Below are 14,107 nucleotides of genomic sequence, written 5' to 3'. Positions count from 1 at the left end.
CTTTATCGAATTAGTTTATTAGTTCTAACAGTTTTTGGTAGACTCTTTAAGGTTTTCTATATAAAAGATCATGCCATCTGCAATCAAAGACAATTTTACTTCTTCCTTTCCAATTTGGATTTCTTTTTCTTGTTTAATTGCTCTGACTAGGACTTCTAGTACTATACTGAGCAGAAGTGATGAGAGTGGGCATCATTGTCTTGTTTCTGATCTTAGACAAAAGCTTTCAGCTTTTCACTATTGTGTATGATATAATCTGTGGGCTTTTCATATATGGCCTTTATTATGTTGAGGTACATTCCTTCCGTACATAATTTGTCGAGAGTTGTTATCATGAAAAGATGTTGAATTTGCTCAAATGTATCTACTGAGATGATCATATGATTTTTATCCTTTATTCTGTTAATGTGGTGTATTATATTTTTTGATTTGTGTAGGTTGAACCATCCTTGCATCCCAGGGATAAGTCTCATTTGATCATGGTTTATGATCCTTTTAATGTGGCTGTTGAATTTAGTTTGCTAGTATTTTGTTGAGAATTTTTGCATCTATGTTATTCAGGGACATTGACATGCAACTTTTTTTCTTTTAGTGTCCTTCAGTAAGGATACAATGGATAAGGATACAATAAGAACACACAATGGAGAAAGGATAGACTCTTCAATAAATGGTGTTGGGGAAACTAGATAGCCACATGAAGAAGAATGATATTGGACTTTTACCACACAACATATACAAAAATCAACTCAAAATGGATTAAATACTTAAACATAATATCCGAAACTCTAAAACTACTAAAAGAAAATATAGGGAAAAAACTTCTTGACATCAGTCTGGGCAATGATGTTTTGGATATGACCTCAAAAGCACAGGTGACAAAATCTAAAAATAGACAAGTGGGATTGCATCACACTAAAAATTTCTGCATAGGAAAGGACATAATCAACAAAATTAAGAGAAAACCTATGGAATAGGAGAAAATATTTTTAAACCACACATCTGATAAGGGGTTAATATCCAAAATATATAAGGAACTCCTAGAACTCAATAACAAAAATAAATAAATAAATAATCCAATTTAAAATGGGCAAAGGACCCAAATAGATATTTCTCAAAGAAGACAAATAAATGGGCAAAAAGTATATGAAAATGTGCTCAACATCACAAATAGCCAAGGAAATGCAAATCAAAACCATAATGACATACCACCTCACACCTGTTAGAATGGCTGTTATCAAAAAGAAAAAAGATAAAAGTGTTGGTGAGATATGGAGAAAAGGGAACCCTTGCACACTGTTGATGGGAAAGTAAATTGGTACATCCATTGTGGAAAACAATATGGAGTTTCCTGAAAAAATTAAAAATAAAACTACCATATAATCCAGCAATTCCACTTCTAGGCATATACCCACAGGAAATAAAATCAGCATCTCAAAGAAATATCTGCACTCCCATGTTCATTGCAATATATATAAATTCAAAATGAAATATTATTCAGCCATAAAAAGAAGGAAAGCCTGCCACTTGAAACAACACTGATGTACCTGGAGGACATTATGCTTAATGAAATGACAGACACAGAAAAGCAAATACTACATCATCTCCCTTACATGTGGAATCTAAAGAAGTTGAATTCATGAACGCAGAGTAGAATGGTGGCTATGAGGGGGTCTAGAGGGGGAGGCAGTAGGGGAAATAGGGAGATGTTGGTCAAAGGGTACAAAGTTTCAGTTATGCAGGATGAGTAATTTCTGAAGACCTAATGAATAGCATGGTGACAACAGTTAATAATACTCTATTTTTCACTTGAAGTTTGCTTAGACAGAAGACCTTAACTGTTCTCACCACAAAAACAAAAGGTAACTATGAGGTGATAAATATGTTGATTAGCCTGATCGTGGTAATCATTTCATAGTAAATGCATTTCGCAATACGTATCATTTCACAATATGTGTATATGTATATCAAAACATCACGTTGTACACCTTAAATAAATACAATTCTTATTTCTCAAGTACACCTCAATAAAGCTAGAGGGGGAAAGAATATAGGGCAAGGACTTTGCAGCATCTATTTGTGTTATTCAGAATCTCGCTCCTTCCTTTCTGATTCTCATCTATATTTCTGACAGTTATTAGACAAAGCCCTCTACATTGACTGAAGAAAAAGAGAAGAAGGGTGTTGGTTGACTTGGTAGGGGAGAAACTGCTAATTTACAGGCAACCTTGTCATCTCTCCCTCTCAACATTTACTGAGCTGAAAAGCCAAGGCCAAGACACTGTTTTCCCTAGCACAGCGATGGTATCCAAGCCCACTGGTTCCTGAACCACTGCATGTGCCAATGTATTCCTGTCCGATAGTGAAGCTTAGTATCTACTCCATTCTTTAACCAAAAGGCTGAAAATTGCCAGAATGTCATTTGGATGATGTGGAAATAAAGCAGAGTTATCACTTCATTGCCTAAATCAGGAAAGAAACCATTTATTTAGACCAAATATTTATGTGGCACTTCCTATGTGCCAGACCCTCTTCTAAGCACTTTATACACATTAATTCATTTAGTGTAAGGTAACAAAACTAGGAATGAAATACAAGACCTTGGATGCACACACAAACACTTACAATATCACAGAACTATACCTACGAAACCAGAATAAACCTCAGAGATTTTCTCTTTATAGTCTCCTGCTAGCAAAAGCACCTTATGCACAGGATAACTAAAGCCAGAAGGGGTATGTAACTTCCTCAGGCCCTCTGAGATGAAGTGGGAGCCAGAACTCCGGTCTTTGGCCTCTTAGTGAAGCGGTCCTCCCTATAAATCCAACCATTCCTTATGGATTCATAGTTTTCCAGAGTTGACAGAAACACTTAAGATCATGTACACAGTGGTTCTCTAGGTATATCCAATTTATATAAATGGTAGACTTTCAATAACACATGCTCACTGCTACCTTACTCCACCTCTCTCTCTCCTAGCATCTAGGAACTCACCTGGAGGTCGTGATGCAGCAGCTGAAAATTGCTCAGCTGAACCATACTCCACAACCCCCTCTATACTCTACTCCCTTCAAGGAGGAAGAATCAAGGTCCTCCGTCTCCCAGCCTGCATTAAGATCAGGATGGCCCTCAGTCTTTTTCTGCAACAACAAAAGCTATCAACAGCTTTAAAGAGACCCTCCATGAGCCAAAGCCAAAAGGCTGAGATGCACAACTCACTGGAGGACACTTTCCTGAAATCCTCAGTAGAGGCTGGGGCTATGGGTGGGAGAAACGTCTCTAACACAAGGTCCCTCTGAAAAGAACCCCTAAGCCACCCCTGACAAAGCTCTAGGATTCCATCATCTCTGCCAAGACTATACACTCTACCCTGAAGTCATAGGCCATGAATGAGGATGAGCTTATTATTGGTTCAAGTTCTGATGGACATTGATTACTAATTAGTAATGGTCCCGGCTTATACATTTTATTTTTCCTATTTGTTGTTAACAATAACCACACAGTTGAACAGGAATTGCACAGTTGATATAACAAAAGAAACTCCTTTTCTTGGTTATTAAATGTATGTTCTACAGCTGCAATTGTATGTATAACTTAATCGGCTCTTTAAAATACTGACATGCACAGATTGCATTATAAATTCAGCTATAAAGATATTCCATTAACCATGTGTCGTTTTGATTAAAAACTGTGTTTTCTCCTGAATTGACTTTAAAAAATAAAGTGAACCAAATCTCATGGTCTTCCTAAAGATGGGACCCAAATAAAAATTTCTCCTCCAAAGTTTGGTGGACTCCAGCAACCAGGAATAAACACTTTCTTCACTGGAAAAACATAAACAGGGAGAAAATCCCCTGTATCATTCAGAATTCAGCCAGGAAATCTGAAACCATGCTAAGTGTTTTAACCAGGAATGGATTCAATATAAGGAATTAGGTGCTTTAAAAAAACTATTGTAAAGACTGGAGCAGCAAAAGTCAGGAGGAGCTCCCATAAGTCTCAAGTTTGTGGCCACAAAGAAAAAGGAAGCTGCTGCCACCCAAAACCAGAACCATGCCTGTAGCTGCTGCCAACTTCTCAGCTTCTCACAGCTCCAAAATGGGTCAGATAGCAACGACTCACCTCTGGACATCCAGGAAGTCTACTCATCAGCCCACTACGGCCAAGGGACAGACAAAAAAAATGTCTGCCCCCTTCCCTCTTCCACCTTTGAGATCCCATATGAAAGCATCTCATTGGCAGAGTCCTGACAATATGGAACCCTACTAGCAAAATGCCCAAGAAACATAGTTCTCAAGTTTTTCCTGCAGCATTACAAGGAATAATTTATAAGGGATGTAAGGGTGCAAGTGTCAGCAGACGATTCTGATATCAGAATTACTCCATCAGGAAAACCAACCTCCAAACCCCATCCTCCTCAGAAAAGAACCCAGGAATACACCTCTTTTGTTACTAAGACAACTCTACCACCACAACCATCTTTCAACTACATACAAGTCATCTCCTCAGGCATTCTGTGACTCCAGAAGACAAAATAACCATTTGACTTTGACTAACCCTATGACTCACCCGTAAGGAAACTGTATGTAAAATGTTAATGGAACATTTCCTTCAACAGTAAAAAATTCCCCTTAAAGGAACTCCAAGGAAAAAAAAGAGAATTCCTTCCATGTAAGGCTAAGAATTCTCCTCAAAATTCTTAAGAAATACTTAGTTTTGTTTTCTGAATAGATGATCAAATAATTTAGGTTAAGAAAAATGGCAAATGACTTCATAACTTTCCCAGAGATAACACTTTGGAAAAGTATCGCATCTCTTTACAACTTGAAGAACATTACCTTGTCTCTCTTTCTCTGGTTTTATTTTCTGAACTTGTTTCTTTCAGTTTCACTTAAAGTGACCTTTAAATTGGGGGTTTTCCATGCATGATTCTTTTTCTGGAATAAGAGTCAAAGTTTTTCCATTTATACCAACTTATGAAAGGGTTTTCTTTCCTCTGAAGGAATTTTTTACAAAGCCATTCTAAATACCTTGTCTACAAATCTTTCTTAGACAATATCCTAGCAAGAAAAAGGCATAAAATAAAAGATATAATATCCTAACAAGAAAAAGGCATAAAGATCTATCAGCTGCAAAAGTGTCATATCTTAATGTCTTATTAATTGTATCCTTCTAAGAACCCTTGAGAGGATGCAATAATAAACGTTCCCGTGGGTCTGAGAGTGCATCTTCTCCCTAAAGGAAAGATGAATCAGCCTTCACACCACACTAGTAACTATAAATGTATTTTTTCCAGGAAATATGTTATGATACAAAATCTCACACAGAATCCCAAAGTGGATATTAGGGAGAAGGAAGAGTTGTTGCAGGGGTTGAGGCAGGAATGAGAGGTTCAGGGCCGGCTGCTCACAGCAGTTCTGGGGAGTATAATTGAGAATCATTTCTACCACACAACGGACCCTCTTGCCTATCTTCTTCAACATCCAGGTTTAGGATTATAAATGGGTGACTTGCCCCTTAAGCTGTATGCAGCCATCATAATGGTGATGGCAGAAGACCTTGCCAGGAAGTCATTTCAGGAGCAAAAGGAAGCCTGGAGAACTGGCCATCAGATTGAGCAGACAACAGTTCTCCAGTACTCCTGGTCACACACCCACTGGGGGTTCCAGACCAGAGCTGGTCTGGCCCAATTACCTCTGCACTTCTCAGGCCAGTAGGTGAGAAGAGGCAGCTACGGTCTGATGGCTCCCTAATGCTGGCTTGCTCAGCCCACCCTGGACCAGGGCATTAGCAGTATGGGATTTCTGACCACTAGGAATCAAAGCCCTGAGGAAATCTGGCTCAGTATGAATGAAATGATAGACTCTGTACTTTAATCATTATTTATAAGCTACTACTTTGTATATAGTTCTTAGTACCTACTCACTTCATAAAGTGCTAGAGAGCCTTATTGTCTGGGTTTTTGGTTTTGTTTTTTTGTTTTTTGTTTTTGAAGATAATGTTTTTCTTCTTTTTTTTTATTGAAGTATAGTTGATTTACAATGTTGTGTTAGTTTCAGGTATACAGCAAAGTGATTCAGTTATACATACTTTTTTTTTTGGATTTTTTTCTCTTATAGATTATTACAAAATATTGAGTATAGTTCCCTGTGCCAGTAGGTTCTTGTTGGTTATCTATCATACCGTCTGGGTTTTGACCCTGTTCTGTCACTCGCCAGCTGTGCAACCTTGTTTAAATTAATTAATCTCTCTAAGCCTATTTCTTCATCTACAAACTCGGGAAGATAACAATATTTGATACCTCATATATTTATTGAGGGGTTTAAATGAAATAATACAGGTAAAATAGTGAGCAGAAATTATTACACAATAAGCACTCAATAAATAATAGCTACTAGTACTTTTATCATATATAATTTGTGTTTCTTTCTCATTTCTATTATTTATTTCCTTAAAAAGTTATTGGATGTGTATGTTATGAGAAATATTGTATAAACCATATAGGAAGACTAAAGCTGAGAGAAATTAAATAATCAAACGAAGGTACATAATATATCCTTTTACTAAAATAAAACCAGTCACTTTTGAGTAATATACAATTTGCTGGACTCTATAAAAAAGTTATTACATAAGTCTGTCTAATAGTCTGTGTTGTGTGGTCAGCATTATTTGTTACCAGAAGTCATTGCAGGGTTAATCAGGGATAAACCTTTATGTGCTAGTAATTGGTATGACAAACTTTAGGCTAGACTGTCCTCAAGTAAATAGCAAAAAGTTGTTACAATCATGAAATATCTTTTCTTGTCCCTACAACTGTAAAATAAGGTGCCTAGCCCACTATATGGCTTCCTTCCACCTCCAAGCCTAGAGCTTTCTTCAGTGGTAACAGTGTTAAATCTTTATTATTTTGTGTCTTAGAAATGGCTGTGAAACTTCAAAATGAACAAAGTGAAAATACTACTTCAGGGAGATCATTTTCAGCTGATTACTATCTACCCATCTACTTCACAAGAGACTAACCATATTGAATTCTTGAGAAGACAAATACTGTAACCTAGTTTTACATGGAACTTTCTCTCTGTGACTATCAAAGAAATTCATAGCATTTCCCAGGGGCAAACTCACATATCTCTTTCTTTACATCTGGCTCAGGAGACAAATGATTTACCCAAGGTCATACAAATCAAATTGTAGGGCCAGAAACAGGAGCCCCCTTTGAACTCCCACCCCACGGCTCTCTCCATCAAGTATCTTAAGTGGCTGAATGAAATTAAACGGGATGGAAGTGGGGGCATGCAGAGTTATCACAGAACAGTGTTCAGTCTTTTCAAATCCCAGCTGGATACATAAGGATGCATAAAATGAGAAGCTGCCTTACATAATTAAAGCCAAATGTTATTAGCGAAGCCAAATATTATTAGAAACATTGACATATTAAAATTCTACTCTAAATATTTATTAAGCAAAGGTTTCATCATTGGAGTAAGTATATACCTTCCTAAGATGACAACTTTGAAAGATAGCCCTTGTGTGGTATATTTACATATTCACACACACACAGAATTGAAGAATATATGTAAATAGAGTAAATTGCACTTGCTTTGTAGGACTCCATGTCTCCTGCTCTTGTGCCCAATCACATTTTCTTTCTAAATTAATTACTAAATACTCCTCATTCCATAGCATGTGAGTGAAATAATTATTGACCTCTCTTTCCAGGTAAAAAGATAGCTTGGAGGAGTGGAAGAGTTTTGCCGTTCCATAGCTGCTTCTCTATTGAAAACAAATGATAAGGGTTAACAATAAATCTTTGAGTCAGAGATTAATGCTTCTAAATACATCACCCATGCCTTTAGAATCTAAAAAATACACCAAATACCAAACTATGAAATGCTCTTGACGTCAATGGACAAAACAGCTGTCAATTGAGATCACTTTATAACTTTCCCATAACTGCCTCACAGATAAACCTGTGCTGTGGTCTTTCATGTCAGGACCATAACAGTACCCTTCTGGACTTCACAGGCAGTTAACCGTTAATTACACAATACACTAAATCCTTATAAATTTTGAGTCATATGACAAGCCACAGACAATATATATATAAACTCATGCTCCAGACATAAAATAAATTATGTAGGCAGACCTAGAGAGAAGTTTCATTTCTCTTTTTAAATATACATTAGTTTTTTTTAAGAAATTTAAGTTTGAACCCAAGTTACCTGAAAAATAACCTCCAAGTTAAGGGTTTATGCAACTTGGTAAAAATTCAATAAAATAAACTCAACTGTTTAAATATGTAGTTAACTGCATCAGATTTCTGTTTATCTCAGGCTCTGAAAACATCATCTGAGGTCACTTTTCACAGTCTAATGTCACTAACCATTTTTCACCTGGAATTTAACAATAGCAACCACAAAAGGAAGAACCAATTTCTTCTCTCCTCTCCCAGTGAGCACTTGCAATTGGAGGCCTTTTCCACTCTCTAGTTACACTTAAAATAAATAGACTTCCAAGCAAAAGGTGGTTAATTCAATGGAGAAGGAAACACGGCCCCAACTTTTGTACTTCAGAGGCCTATTGAAATCTTAAACTTAGACTCCATCTAAAAAGCCCATGTCAACATAACCTCTGGCACACCAGATACAGCCCATGGATCTGAGATCTCATGAGATCTTCCCCTATGGAAGTCATATCCAAAGGCCAAATAGAGGTAAACATTTTATCTGTGTGTGAACAGCTATTACTTTATAACTCACCAGCTTTGGAGAAGAGTCGTAATTCATGGTATATCAGTCAGTACAAATAAGGATTAAGAAATACTATTATTTCACCATAGAGCATTGATTAGAGAAGAAATAGTAATGTCAAGCGACTGACATTGCTGTATTGCAGTATATCTAGTTTATGTTCTATGTAAAATGATATTTTTAATACTTTTAAGATATCAAAATAAATGGTGCAGACTGGTGGGTGCCTTGGGGGTTCTACCTGGTGGCTGATATTATGGGAAGAACTATACACACAATACAGTGCATATATAAGGTCTAGAAATTGCCTAATCGAATATATTGGGAGTGATCAGCTGAATGATGCAGGCCAAGTGAATTTAGGTGTATGAATAGCAATCCAGATAATATAAGGAAATTTTTCTCATGTCTAGGTAAACAAAACGTATTAGATCACTTCTAACTCCTACTGTATTACACAGATATGGCCCTCAAATTACAGAGCAGTTGGTTTATTTCCCAAGTCAAAGTAAGCTCTGTCTGGGCAAATTCTCTTGAAGAGTTTCATTCCGGGCTCACAGGCCTCTGTGTGTGTGCGCGTATGTGCGCGCATACGCACTTAAAAATAACGTAAATTATACTGGCAAAAGCAGGGAAGACAGCATACCTTTTCTCTTGTTTTTATTCTTTGCCTGTTTTTCTGTAAGGTACTTTGCACTTCTCATGTCACTTCATAATGTCTGTTAAATGTTTTGTGGATATTTTTACCAATCCATCATTTGTCTTTTGACAACTGCATTTTTATTAAAATTCTTTCAGTATTATTTGCTCAACCAAAAAACTTTAAAACACAAATTTCAATGTAGTCAAATCTGTCCATCTGTATTTATGATTAAGAATGTCTTTCCTACATGCTTAAGAATATCTTCCCTCACACATAGTTAAACTTTCTCTCAAATTATCTTTGAATATTTTTACTATGTTTCTTCATTCATAACTTTTAATCTATTGGGGATTTATTTTTGTTGCATGGATTGAATGAAAAAAAAATCTGTAAGAACATGAAAAGATGCTCACCTCCCTAAGTTCACTAAAAGGAAAATTACAGCATGTGACACACCATTTTGTTCAAATCAGAATGGCAAAAATCATAGAGTTAATAATACCTCTGCTGGTTAGCATGTGTATAAATGGGCATTAGTACATACCACTGATAGGCCTGTGATTTGCTATAGCATTTTGGAAATGTAATTTGATGACATATTTAGTTTTGAGAATCTAACACTTAGAAATTTGAAAAAGCACTGATACATAAAATATTTAAAAGAAGTTTCAAGCAACACTGTTTCTTAACAGTAAAAATCATGCTTGTTTGTCATCTGAGAGAAGGACTTGTGCGCCCACAATTTGGAAGGTGATTCAGTGATGGGAATGAGGGACCAGGGAGAGTGAGACAGGGAAGACTGACAAACCAAAATAAGAGTGAAATGTGATCACCCCTGAGGGCAATAAGGCCTGATTGTGACACCTGAATAACTTACAGGATCGTCCACTGGAGGTCAGAGGTGAGAACACATCCATTAGAGAAGCTCCAGAGGGAGAAGAAAAAAAAAAAAAGCAGAAAGACTCAGGGCACATGCTTGAAGCAACATGCTGTCAGCTTAAGCTGATTCTGCATTTGCATGGAATTGTTCTCTTCAACTGTGCCTGGAATCAGAGGTGGCCTGAAGGAACCTGTCAGGAGACTCCTGATATAATATCAATCAGTAGGTGACTGCTTCCACAAATTATCGTATATCAGTTAGATGGAAGATGATACAGCTATTTAAAAATGAGTGGCATACACCTATATTGACCTAGAAAAATGTCAAAAATGGGGGGACGAGGCAAGATGGCGGAAGAGTAAGACACGGAGATCACCTTCCTTCCCACAGATACAGTAGAAATGCATCTACACGTGGAACTGCTCCTACAGAACACCCACTGAACGCTGGCAGAAGACGTCAGACCTCCCAAAAGGCAAGAAAATACCCACAGACTTGGGTAGGGCAAAAGAAAAAAGAAATAACAGAGACAAAAGAATAGGGATGGGACCTGCACCAGTGGGAGGGAGCTGTGAAGGAGGAAAGGTTTCCACACACTAGGAAGCCCCTTCGCGAGCAGAGACTGCGGGTGGCAGAGGGGGGAAGCTTCAGAGCCACGGAGGAGAACGCAGCCACAGGGGTGCGGAGGGCAAAGTGGAGAGATTCCCGCACGGAGGATCGGTGCCGAGTAGCACTCACCAGCCCGAGAGGCTTGTCTGGTCAGCTGCCGGGGCGGGCGGGGGCTGGGAGCTGAGGCTCCGGCTTCAGTGCTAGCCGGGAGGGAGTCCGGGAAAAAGTCTGCAGCTACCGAAGAGGCAAGAGACTTTTTCTTGCCTCTTTGTTTCACGGCGCGCAAGGAGAGGGGATTCAGAGCGCCGCCTAAAAGAGCTCCAGAGACGGGCGCGAGCCGCGGCTATCAGGGCGGACCCCAGAGACAGACAGGAGATGCTAGGGCTGCTGCTGCCACCATCAGGAAGCCTGTGTGCGAGCACAGGTCACTCTCCACACCGCCCCTCCCGGGAGCTGGTGCAGCCTGCCACTGCCAGGCTCCCGTGATCCGGGGACAACTTCCCCAGGAGAACGCGTGGCACGTCTCAGGCTGCTGCAACGTCACGCCGGCCTCTGCCGCCGCAGGCTCTCCCCGCCTCTTCTGTACCGCTCCCTCTCACCATCCTGAGTGAGCCAGAGCCCCCGAAGCAGCTGCTCTTTTAACTCCATTCTGTCTGGGCAGGGAACAGACGCCCTCAGGCGACCTACATGCAGAGGCAGGTCCAAATCCAAAGTTGAACCCCGGGAGCTGTGTGAACAAAGAAGAGAAAGGGAAATCTCTCCCAGCAGCCTCAGAAGCAGCGGATTAAAGCTCCACAAACAACTTGATGTGCCTGCATCTGTTGAATACCTGAATAGACAACGAATCATCCCAAATTCAGGAGGTGGACTTTGGGAGGAGGATATATTAATTTTTCACCTTTCCCTTTTTTTGTGAGTGTATATGTATATGCTTCTGGGTGAGATTTTGTCTGTATAGCTTTGCTTTCACCATTAGTCCTAGGGTTAGGTCCGTCTGTTTTTTTTTTTTTTTTCCTTTTTTTACTTAAAAAAATTTTTTTCCTAATAAATGTTTTCTTAATAATTTTTTCCTTATTTCCTATTTTTAGAAATTAAAAAAAATTTTTAATAAGTTTTTTCATATTTTTTATTTTTAAAAATTAAAATTTTTTTCTTAATAAATTTGTTCTTAATTTTTATCTTATTTTTTATTATAAAAAATTAATAAATCTATTTTTAAAAATTAAAAAAAATTTTCTTAATAAATTTATTCTTAATTTTTTTTTCTTTTTTTTTATTATAATAGTTTTATTTTATTTTATTTTATCCTCTTTCTTTCTTTCTTTCTATTTTTTTCTCCCTTTTATTCTGAGCCGTGTGGACGAAAGGCTCTTGGTGCTCCAGCCAGGCATCAGGGCTGTGCCTCTGAGGTGGGAGAGCCAACTTCAGGACACTGGTCCACAAGAGACCTCCCAGCTCCATGTAATACCAAATGGTGAAAATATCTCAGAGATCTCCGTCTCAACATCAAGACCCAGCTTCATTCAACGACCAGCAAGCTACAGTGCTAGACACCCTATGCCAAACAACTAGCAAAACAGGAACACAGCCCCATCCATTAGCAGAGAGGCTGCCTAAAATCATAATAAGGCCACAGACACCCCAAAACACACCACCAGACGTGGACGTGCCCACCAGAAAGACAAGATCCAACCTCATCCACCAGAACACAGGCACTAGTCCCCTTCACCAGGAAGCCTACACAACCCACTGAACGAACCTTAGCCACTGGGGACAGATACCTAAAACAACGGGCACTACGAACCTGCAGCCTGTGAAAAGGAGACCCCAAACACAGTAAGATAAGCAAAATGAGAAGACAAAAAAACACACAGCAGGTGAAGGAGCAGGGTCAAAACCCACCAGACCTAACAAATGAAGAGGAAATAGGCAGTCTACCTGAAAAAGAATTCAGAATAATGATAGTAAAGATGATCCAAAATCTTGGAAATAGAATAGACAAAATGCAAGAAACATTTAACAAGGACGTAGAAGAGATAAAGAGGAACCAGGCAACGATGAAAAACGCAATAAATGAAATTAAAAATACTCTAGATGGGATCAATAGCAGAATAACTGAGGCAGAAGAACGGATAAGTGACCTGGAAGATAAAATAGTGGAAATAACTACTGTAGAGCAGAATAAAGAAAAAAGAATGAAAAGAACTGAGGACAGTCTCAGAGACCTCTGGGACAACATTAAACGCACCAACATTCGAATTATAGGGGTCCCAGAAGAAGAAGAGAAAAAGAAAGGGACTGAGAAAATATTTGAAGAGGTTATAGTTGAAAACTTCCCTAATATGGGAAAGGAAATAGTTAATCAAGTCCTGGAAGCACAGAGAGTCCCATACAGGATAAATCCAAGGAGAAACATGCCAAGACACATATTAATCAAAGTATCAAAAATTAAATATAAAGAAAACATATTAAAAGCAGCAAGGGAAAAACAACAAATAACATACAAGGGAATCCCCATAAGGTTAACAGCTGATCTTTCAGCAGAAACTCTGCAAGCCAGAAGAGAGTGGCAGGATATACTTAAAGTGATGAAGGAGAAAAACCTACAACCAAGATTACTCTACCCAGCAAGGATCTCATTCAGATGTGATGGAGAAATTAAAACATTTACAGACAAGCAAAAGATAAGAGAATTCAGCACCACCAAACCAGCTCTACAACAAATGCTAAAGGAACTTCTCTAGGCAAGAAACACAAGAGAAGGAAAACACCTACAATAACAAACCCAAAATATTTAAGAAAATGAGAATAGGAACATACATATCAATAATTACCTTAAATGTAAATGGATTAAATGCTCCCACCAAAAGACACAGGCTGGCTGAATGGATACAAAAACAAGACCCATATATATGCTGTCTACAAGAGACCCACTTCAGACCTAGAGACACATACAGACTGAAAGTGAGGGGATGGAAAAAGATATTCCATGCAAATGGAAATCAAAAGAAAGCTGGAGTAGCAATACTCATATCAGACAAAATAGACTTTAAAATAAAGACTATTACAAGAGACAAAGAAGGACACTATATAATGATCAAGGGATCGATCCAAGAAGAAGGTATAACAATTGTAAATATTTATGCACCCAACATAGGAGCACCTCAATACATAAGGCAAATACTAACAGCCATAAAAGGTGAAATCGACAGCAACACAATCATAGTA

This window comes from Balaenoptera borealis (assembly GCF_965194805.1).
Source record: "Balaenoptera borealis genome assembly, chromosome: 5".
In the NCBI taxonomy this organism is placed as follows: Eukaryota; Metazoa; Chordata; class Mammalia; order Artiodactyla; family Balaenopteridae; genus Balaenoptera; species Balaenoptera borealis.
This window is presented reverse-complemented; position numbering follows the sequence as displayed.